Genomic DNA, 11,644 nt, shown 5'->3' with positions numbered 1-11,644 from the left:
CAGCATTATGAGTTAGTGATAGGACTGGTCGACTTGGTATCAGGAGAATATGACTGGGTGGGACATCATGATACATGTCTGCGGCATGATGCCCCATTGCTAGACATCACTAGAAACTGCCATATTGCAGACATCGTAGCGATATGACTGAAAAATTGTTAAAGCTACGTTAAAAATCCAAATCACATCACACTTATCATTGTATTCGACAAAATTCCAGTACCAACAGACAGATTAAGCACGGCTCTGCTAATCGCAATGTACACATTATTTAGTCATGTGTGGGTATTAATTGTTTATATATTACAAGGGATTAAAATTCATATCGGTGACTTCGCATGTGTCTGGTAAAATAGTCAAGACACACTATACATTTCCACGTCAGGTCCTTATTGAATACACGCATGGCATATAGCTGGAATATCGCCAAACTACCTAGACGCACAGCAAAAACGAGCGGTGTACTCAGAAGCTATCGCCGTCAGCAATAATTTAACGGTCTCTCTTATTACAAACACCGCAGATACATCTCATCATAAACTCTTGTTTTTCTCTAATTGGAAGTAATAAACCCGTGTGTACGGAAAATTAAACGTATTTTTTAATAACACAGAGATGTGCTCAAAGCGATTTCCTTCAATTCTCTTTCATCTTCCGACCTAATTACATACTTTGACTCCTAGATTAATTTTACTATGAAATCCCCAATTCGACTGGGTAAAGTTAATTGAACAATGCTAGCACGCCAAAAAGGAGACAGTCTATTAGGGCTTGTTATCGCCGAGAAACTCGAGATATGTTGACTCATTACTGAATTAGTTAACCACTATTTCTGTTCAATTTATTAACTATTATTTCTTCGCTTTCACTTTAACTTTCATCTTGCAAAATTAAAGATAGTGTAGGGTTCTTTTCATGAAATCATATCCAATCGTCTTTTCTTACTTCTTTGATTCTTCTTCTTGAAGTTTCATTGTTGACCAGGTAATTTCATGTAATATTGTTAAATATGAAGACGTGCCCTCTGGGCCCAATATCATTTCTTCATTTTTCAGTCTGAAAAACATTTAATTGCGGCAGGATAAAAAAGAAATTAACCACAAAGTAAAATGGTATGACATCTGCGCACAAAAAGAGGAAGCATATATTTAAATAAGTAGTCAGGACTTTTCATAACGTTCCTTGCAAAAACATAGAGGGTCTTCCATAATGGTTCGAGGCAGTACGGCCACGGTTAATACAGGGTTAACTAACAACCCCATTATTTGGTCAACATGACAACGAATGAGGATAATTTAAATGTCAAATCCTTATTTATAAATTTCCACGCCTTGCCGTTGATACTTATTATAACAAGAAATACTATTTTTTTAATATTTAAAAAAAAGCCAAACAAAATGAAATCAAATAACTTGCATTTTGAATGACACAAAACCATCCCTTTGTAACAAACACAATAAATGCGAAGATTTAATATCTAAGTTCATCCCTAAGAAAAAGAATGATCATGGCAGATTCAGTGTCAGGAAGTAAAAAAATTGTGTCACTTTGTTTTTTGGGTTTTTTGTGTGAAACTAATTGCCTGTCTGTACCGTTATTTTAAACGAACGATTTTTTGCATCAAAATATAACTGGCAAGGAACAACAAAAATTCATTTCTGAACATATACTATGTGTCTTTATGTTTTTTCAAATACGAGTCAAGTGATCTCATACCGATGATTGAGCTTTTCTTGTGTGATTTTTTTTTTACACAACTCAAACGTAGTCATCGTTGTCTTTGTACTATTTAATCGATGAACATCAGGAAATTAGATGCCATGTACCATAATAAAACAATTACTGGACTTTATGGCTTGTATGACTATAACGTTCTTGGGGCTGATAAATCCTCTATTAATGTCATAAAAAGTTAATTACTGTATTATACTGATACTGGTAAATCAATTTAAAACAATTCTAACTGGAATGCGGTCGATAGTAAATACTCTCACCACACCCCCCAACAAAAAAACAACAACCACTTGAAGTATCTTCAACGGGTTGTATGTACATTTTGAAAGTATGGTCTTCATCATGAATTCATCACGTTAACTCACAATAATCCAATTACACGATAATCCGATTACGTTTATAGTTTTATTTGACCCTTTAGTGGATGATATAATCCACTTCAAACATTATCTATTGCAATAATAATCATTTAGTGAAAATGATCACAATGTTGGTACATTGCATCATGTTATTATATTTAATATTGTTAATCATAACTGCGGCATGAAAAGCATGACAGTTTCTCTAAGTAGTAAGAATTGGCATTTAACTTCAAATGTAGAAATTGTTTATAACAAAGAGTTATTTTACACCCTTAAACTCTACATGCCCTATTTGCCTGTTTCGATCCAAGCCATTGCAAGTCATTCTAATAAAATATAGAAACATTGGAGATTTTGGATACCAAGAAAATATCATTTTTTTCCCATCTGGTACATCTGGTTCTTGCGAGTTGAAAAGAAAGATGGAAACTGAGCAAAACCCAACACGAGGGGCTATCTACGATGGGGCAGGTGTGCGTTTCAGTTTGTACGGGTAGGTGAAGGATTCTAGTAAAAAGGTGTCAGGTCATAAAGAAAACGACGGAAAGCGTAGCAAGTAGTGGAAAATCATCCATTATGGTTGTCTTAGAAACGGTACCAAGGTAAAAGAAACTTTGGTGCACAGCAAGAATTCTGCCTACAATGAGAACATAAAAAATTATTGGTTAAGGGTGAAAAGTATACGGAACAGGAAAAAATAACATGTATGTATATATGTATGTATGTAGGTAGGTAGGTTTGATTTCTAGGCTTTTGTATGTGTAATTTGGATTTTTAACGCAGCTTTAACAATTTTTCAGTCATATCGCTACGATGTCTGCAGTGTCGCAGTTTATAGTGATGTCTAGCACTGCAGCATTATGCCGCAGACATGGAGCATGATGTCCCACCCAGTCATATTATCCTGACACCTTGCCAACCAGTCCTAACACTAACATAGGATTTAGAATTTTAAAGAAAAAGAATTTCCCCGGCTTTCCTCGCTGGTTATACTGACTACTTAAAAATGACCTTGTATATCTTAGGTACAGTTCAAAGAATCTTTAATTCCCTTTATTTTGGTGTGTGATTGATGGGTGTAATATTGGCTATAGAGTCTACAGCTTGGCCTTGCTCCAGATTTGCACCTTTCAAAAAAGTGCTAGCTCCACTTGGCCCTTTTCACTTCCTGAAATTCAGAGGTAAATTGTATAAAAAAGAGCCGATAACTTTTTTTAGATTTTATATAGTTGGTAATTAATTCATTGCACATTCAGTAGCTGGTATTGTCTAGTCTGGCAAAATTCATTTCCCTATTTTAATAGCTGCTACGGATAGTGTACTTTAGGCTAATTCAGCCTGATTTTTTTTAGCACAAGGGAGAAATCATTTTAGTTAGCAGTGTGCTTAGATCATGTACAGTTTCCAAAAGTACAATATCCAAAGAAATACCATCCACATTATATTAATGTAGCATAGAGGCATGCCAACGTTCTGTCCATTGTGCATGTTTTAAACTCAAACAACGTCACCTTACATACATCACTCTCTCAAAATTACATAATAACTGGTGAGCGCCCCCTAATGCTGAGCGCCAAGCGAGACAGCTGGTAGTACCATTTTTGTAAGTCTCTGTATGACTTGGCCGGGGATCGAACCCACGACCTCCCGTATCCGAGGTGGACGCTCTAACCACTAGGCCACAGGAACGGTCGATTTCTAGGTTTAATATATGAAAGAGATAGTAAGTAATTCTTTCGAATAAACTCTGTCCAAATACGGATGAACAGGTTTCCTCCGTTAAAACGTTTCTGATCAGAAACGTGTCAGTGATAAAGTTGTTTCAAGGCGACTACTGCCAACTTCTCAAAAAAGGTCTCTTTTTAATAGACCCTCCACATTATGATGTTGATCAGATACAAATCTTTGGAGAAAAGCGAGTCCGTAAACTACATCCAACAACTGGGGCCCCGAGTGGCCGAGTGGTCTAACGCGCTCTCCGTTACGGATCACTGCCATCTCACCTCTGTCTGCGTGGGTTCGAGTCTCGGATTCAGCCAATGTGGGTATGTGAGAAAGCTTGTCAGTAGCTTCTCGTGGGTCGGTGGTTCTTTCTGGGGTTTTCCCGGGTTCTTCCTCCACCATTAATACTGGCCGCCATGTATAGCCTATCGTGTGCTGAAAAATGGCGTTAAACCCAACAACAACAACAACACCCAACAACTACGTCATATGAAATAATATAAATTACGTTATCTGCTTAATTGTATCGTTCATAATTATGGTGCGAATGAAAATGCAAGCTTAACAAAGAATGTTGGACGCATGGGCTTTACCTGCTTGATTATCGCGTTCTTTTAATCAGCGTATCCGAGGAACACGGATCTATTCGAGAAACATGTACAAAGTAAAAACAACTTTTCTTCTCATTACAACGTTTAAAAGTTGTGGATAGTATCTTAATTTACTATTACGAAGATGAACTGAGCCGTATGTCGCAGATTGAAACGAGTCACGTGCTAGATTAGTTAAACATTAATGAGTGCCCTATATTAGCCTGGTGGATGAATACTGACTAAATAACATAGTCATAGGACAGGTGCGAAAAGCGAATTAAGAGCAATTTGTATTAATTTATTCAAACCGACGTAGGTGCTGAGCGTGGTCTTCAAATTGTGTAAAACTGCTATCTGATGCAAATTTGCATTATCAATTTAAAGATCAAACCTTTCTGAAAAGTTGTCGCGAGTCTTCCTTAACAGTCTTCGTCAATAGCTTTGTTCTATTAGATTTACGCGAAAACATATTTGGACAAAATGTAATACTTCCTTTTTTTCTTCCGTCACCCTCTCGGCGCAATGTGACACAGTCTAGCAGTCAAAATAACGTTAATACAGATGATTATATTATATTTACCCATCGACAGTGCCAAAATAAAATGTATAAATAAATAAATAAATAAATAAATAAAAGAACCTGTATATTTATAATGAAATACTTCGACAATTTATGCGAGACAGATATAAGGCCAATGCTTGAATTCCCACACACACACAAAAAAAACGCGTGGTCGATAATTGTCGAATGAAAGATATCGATCCAGGATGTATTTGAATTATTTTGGGAATCTCAAACAGCCTTTGGCATGATCTTCCATTTCAGTCGCAATTCTTTATGGCTATTTTTATCGGGATGTATTTTATGGGGATATATTGGATAAATATTATGGTTATTGACGCCAAATCTAATTTTTCGTGTCAACAGGTTTTACCAGTATTTCACACAAAGATAAATTTTCGAACTTATGATATTTCGAAATAATAATAATAATAATAATAATAATAATAATAATAATAATAATTGGGTGACTACTAAAACAAAGGATTTTAAGAAATCTATGTTAAAGAGTTACTTATATTAATCGTTATTCACGATCGTTCAAAAAGAAAACAAACGACATCCTTTAGCCAAGGAGTAATTGCGAATGATTTATTGGCTGGTTCGGGTTTTATAACAATGTAGGAAAAATGCTATTTTTACTTTATAAAGCTGTGTAAATAATTATTAAAATAAGGGATAGCAGTCTTTTCTTCTGTGTTTGTAGGTTTTAGTAGTCTGAGCTTTGAAAACAGAGTACTACAGGTCAAAGGGTTGACATAGCATAAGGGAGATACTGGTCAAAGTGTTGACGTAGCGTAATGGAGATTTTTGTTTTGTTTTTTTGTTTGGTGAACTGTCAATAATACAAGAAGTATATCATTTAGTGACTAGACCAGTGGGGTAAAAATTTGCTCAAGCTAGGTGTAATTTCAAAAAGAAACGCCACCTCCAACCACCCAATTAAAAAAAACAAGCTTAATCAGCAAAATTGATTTGGTATGTATGATTTAGCTAAAGGTAAACATTTTCCACATCCGGTAAATGCGAGAGGTTTTTTTTTTTTTTTAAACGGAGACATGGTACAGTACATGTACAGAGCAAAATGAAATTAAAATAAGTACACGATTAAATAAGACTTACGTTTAAAAAAAAATGTTAAATATATTTTAGATTTTAAAACGGAGTATGAATTTCGCTAAATCTGAAACACAGGTCCGCACCTAAAAACCTTGATGAATCTCTGTTCACTCAGTGAAGGCTGAGACTAGTACAATCTCTGTCCACTCAGTGAGGGTTGAGACCAGTATATTTTAAGATTTGTTGCATATGTATGAAGTAAAATTGAAAATGAATATAATTTTTTCAGTTCTAATTAACTTGTAGGAAACGATGATTCTGCAAAGCAAGCAGTTGTTAATATGTTACTGGATATAATAATTAATACAATAATTAATTTAAACGAGTTAAACGTTTTTAATTCACTGTGATCATCCTCTAATATCTCTATTATATCTAACATCAAATAAAACATGACACGACACCTACGTACATTGGCTTGACTGGACAGATCACTGACATTATACAACCATCTGAAGAGAACTTCAGCGAAACTTAGCACTCGAAACAACCTACTCCGCGAACTGGCGGACTCAGCTTGGGGCCCTAGTGCTCAGATACTCAATATATCAGCACTGGTCCGCTGTTATTCGACAGCTGAGTATTACAATCCGGTCTTTGCTCGATCATCCCACACCAATTTAACGACAGCTGAGTATTGCAATCCGGTCTTTGCTCGATCATCCCACACCAATTTAACGACAGATGAGTATTGCAATCCGGTCTTTGCTCGATCATCCCACACCAATTTAACTGATGTCCAGCTCAATAAAACAATGTGCATAATCTCTGGAACACTAAGTCCTTCTCCTTTACCATGCCTGCCGGTACTCAGCAACATTCCTCCTCCACATCTGCGTCGCCAGGAAGCAACGACAAAAGTGTTGGCTAAGGTTTATGCCAGTGAGAAAATTCCACTATACATGGACATCACCTTACGTCCAGCAGTCCGTTTGACTTTGAGACCCCCAACCTGCTATTTCGGCATCAGCCATCTGTCTGCCCTCCTGGATTCAAACTTACATGTCATCTGTGGACCACGCTGAACCGCTTTCATACAGGACAGGGTTTTTGTGCAGTTAACTTTGTCCGATGGGGCAAGGCCACTGACTCTTCCTGTTGCTGTGAAGCTCTACAGACAATGTCACACATTATGAACAACTGTCCACTAACAAAGTTCCCCCGTGGATTGCAGGATCTGCACCTTGCTGATGATGATCACGGTAATATATAATATATATCTAACATCAACAGGTGATACCAAAATGTTGAGCCTGTCAATAATGTTAAAATAAATTACAGACTTTATAAAATAAAAAACAGCAAGGTGTCTAACTACGTTTATTCAAGCTTAGAAATTTATCAAGGCCCGATTATTTAATGATATAAACGCTGCAAAATTAATAAGCCATTAGTTCACAGGAAATGTATGCAACGATAAAGTCATCTGGTTGTATCAGCTGGAACATGACGATTCTTAGGTTGCACGAACTACACTCGGGACCACTCGTAACGCTGTCGTTAAGTGTGTGTGTGTGTGATTTTTAACGCAGCTTTAACAATTTTTCTGTCATATAGCTTCGATGTCTAGTGTGACAGTTTATAGTGACGTCTAGCACTGGGACATCATACCGCTTTCATGTAGCATGATGTCCCACCCAGCCACATTATCCTGACACCAGGCAGACCAGTCCTAACACTAACCTCTTAATGTTGAGCGCCAAGCAAGGCAGCTATTTTTTTGCAAGTCTTTGGTATGACTCGGCCGGGGATCGAACCCACTACCTTGGCATCCGAGGCTGACGCTCTAACCACTAGGCCACCGGAGCGCTTCTGTCGTTAAGAACCAAGAAGTCAATCCACAAGTTATCCGCTTTATTCGACAACTAACGGCGGTAATTCCATATCTGGAGGTAATTTTCTTCCCTCGCTCTCTCCAGCCCTCACACCCCCCCCCCCGCCGCATTACCAAGATGTAGTCGTTATGGATTCACAAACATGCAGCAATAATTATGTTGATGCGCCCATGTTATGAATATAAGTTCCTATACGTTCCTTCCATTTGACATACTTAAAGTTGATCAAAGTTAACAGAAGGCACATTGTGCATGGCGCTTTCGGTTGTTATAAAGTCATCTCGACGCCAAACGTACAAAATTAAACCTTCAAGTGCAAGGACCTAGTTTCTCTACACCTATGTTGATTTTCTTTCATTGTGTTGGTCAGAGTAGTTAGACTGTACAAATGATTCGAAGATTTAACTTCTAGAGGCATTAAATTTTATTTGAAATTCTAAGTTTATACTGTTGAACACGTTGCAGCACGTGACCGTACTAGTTTCAATACGGCAATCACCGATAAAGCAGCCGTTAACTGTGGGCTTGTTAATGAAGTCAAAACCACTGTTTTAGTTTTCATTGCATGTGATGGATTTTTTCAACAACTGTTGTTGCTGTGGGCCTAGCGCCATTTTTCAGCACATGATTGGCTGTACATAGCGGACAGTATAACTGGTGGAGGAAGAAGCCGGAAAAATCCTGGAAACAACCGTCGACCCACTGGAAACTACTGGCAAACTTTCTCACAAACCCACATAGGCTGAGACCGAGACTAGAACCCACCCTCACAAAGGTGAGATGACAGTGATCGGCAAAGGCCACTCGGTCACCCGTGTCCCTTTTCAATAAATACGAGCGTCATATGCTTCATTACAGTTCATTACCGTGCAATAGTGTGCGAAATCGTTAGGAGAACTTTTTACCAAACCAAGAGACAAAACAAGTAAAACCAAGGAAGCCATTTGTGAACTTTTTTCAGATAAACTGATTCGTTAATTGAAAGGGCCGAATAGTTCGTGTGCATTAAACAAGCAGTGCCAGTTTTAAAAGTTCCAAAGTTGTAAGATCAAGAAACAGTAGTTTGCTTAATTGAACATACACAAGAAACTTCCGAGACGGTAAAGAAACGTTCGGGAACCATGAACATACGACGTTACACTTGACAGCATGTTTGAGAGAACCGCTGAATAGAGTCGCACGTATATTGGTCGATCAAAATTCGTCTTCTATATACCGCTATATAACGTGTATTTTGTGTGGAATTGACACAGCTAATAAATCCAGTCCATAATCAGCGAAATTGAGTAAGGGGCCATCCATTTAGTACGTAAGCGAAAATCTGGCAAATATTGACCCCACCACCTCCCTGTACACATGCGTACTTTTTTACACCCCCACCTGCGTGCGTATGCTTGACCCCCACCCCCCAATTCTATAGAACGGCCCATATTTAATCCACGCAGAAACGATCAAGGATTAATAATATTAAAGTGTTTAATAAAACAGATAGTCCACCGACGTTGAATATCTGGCTGCATCAAAGAAATAAGTTGCGTAACTTTAAAAAGTTTGTCAAGTGTCCGCTAAAATTCAAGCGTCGCCTAAACCCAATCGAACAGGTTACATATTAAGCAAATTATTATCAAGGTTTCACACACACACACACACACACCCCACCAGTTTTCTATGTGTAGGTAAATTATCAATAGACCCCCCCCCCGCCCATGCGCAAGAGTATGCATTTGGGTTGTATATATAAAAAAAAAACATCATGCGTACGTACTAAATAGACGATTCCTAAAATCGCCGAAAAAACCCCAAACTCCATTTATTCTGGATCAACTGGTAAAGCTGTCGCAAATGCGCATTCATTCACAATATGAGAGACCCCGAGTGGCCGAGTGATCTAAAGCGCTCTCCGTTACGGATCCCTGCCATCTCACCTCTGTCTGCGTGGGTTCGAGTCTAGGATTCGGCCGAGGTGGGTATGTGAGAAAGCTTGCCAGTAGCTTCTCGTGGGTCGGTGGTTCTTCTCGGGTTCTTCCTCCACCATTAATACTGGCCGCCATGCATGGCCTATCGTGTGCTGAAAAATGGCGTTAAACCCCACAACAACATTCACAATATCACTCTAACTTTCAGTTTTAAGATGATCAAGGCGACAATTCTTTTTTAAACTGATGTCTAGCACGCGACCAAGTTCAAAGGTTGCAGGACTGTGCTATGTGCGCATTCATTTTATTTTTGTGTCCTGATGAAACATTGGTTGTGTGTCTATTTTGGAATACAGCACAATTTCAAATACATTGTTTCTTGCAGTGTATTCTTTTTAATAAATAAGCCTTAGTAGAATAAGAAAATGAGTATACAATAAAAAGGCTACTGCATTTGTATAGGAAAATATGAACTCGTTTTCTCGGATGAATACTCCACTCCCAAAGGTCGTGCAGTATTAATAAAAAGAAAACTCGTTCATATTTTCCTTACAAATACAGTAAGCTATAATTATTGTTGGTGTTGTGGGTTTGGCTCCTTTTTTCAGCACAGAATTAACCCAAAATCATGCCTATAAGAAGCCCCATCATCAATCAATCTACACAGATTATCTGGAATGGATAACACATCTCCTTCCTTTTCTCTCAACCTCTGCCACCAATTTTAACCCTTTTATAGTTATAGGTTACTGCATTTGTATGGGAAAATAGGAACGAGTTTTCGGAATGAATACTGCACGAACTTGTGAGTGCAGCATATCCTTCCGACAAAACGAGTTCATATTTTCCCATACAAATGCAGTAACCTTTTTATTATGTGCTCATTTTTTAATTCTACCTCAGGTTTAATTATATAAACAAAATACACTACAAGAAACAACGTAAATGAATGAATGCCGTATTCCAAACTAAATACACAAACTCAGATTTGACATTACAAAATGACATCATTATTAATGCGCACGTATTTCCGCCCAGATAAATTTGAACTTAGTCGCGCGCTCGACATAACTTTCGAAAGAAAATGGCGTGTCTAGTTAAAATTTAAATTTGCAGTCATATTGTGAATGAACGCGCATTGCAACGACTTTTCCATTTGATCTGGAGTGAATATATTTTGGTATTTTGTTTCGATTCGACGAAGGTTTGTGATTTTGGACTGGATTCATCTGTGCAAATTATACATGAAATACATCGGATTGAAGTGGCGCGGGAGAAGCGTGTTTACGTCTGCAAATGTGTTTCTGTTTCTGTCATAGAATGTTTGAAATCATAACGTGGGAAAATATGAAGTCTTTCAATTGCAATTTTCAAAAAGATGCTATGGAATTTAATGTGTATTTCATTTTGAGTGCAGTAAGGAGGATGCAATTGCACTTATCGAAATTACAGCACACTTTCGAAATGTGTAATCCAGATTGAAAACCTATGACATGGCTCATGTAATTCGGATTTGCAGAATTAAAAAAAAAACAATAACATTTTTAGGAAATTCAGGATGTAAAACTAAGCATATTTTATTTTGCCATTCTTATCACCAGATAAAGAATACAGTATATTCCTTGTCACTTGTATGTTATTTGTAAGGACATAATCGTCCGTCTTTTATATAATGTAGCTAGCCTAAATCCGTAACATTGTTATCACCGCGGAATGTGCCAGAACAGCTGGGTTTTTTGTTTTTGCAGTCCACGAAACATGTTTTAGTTCATTCAGAAACAAATTTAAATAACCACAACAT

The sequence above is a fragment of the Sinohyriopsis cumingii genome, chromosome 7, assembly GCF_028554795.1.
Source record: "Sinohyriopsis cumingii isolate HCF-2022 chromosome 7, ASM2855479v2, whole genome shotgun sequence".
In the NCBI taxonomy this organism is placed as follows: Eukaryota; Metazoa; Mollusca; class Bivalvia; order Unionida; family Unionidae; genus Sinohyriopsis; species Sinohyriopsis cumingii.
This window is presented reverse-complemented; position numbering follows the sequence as displayed.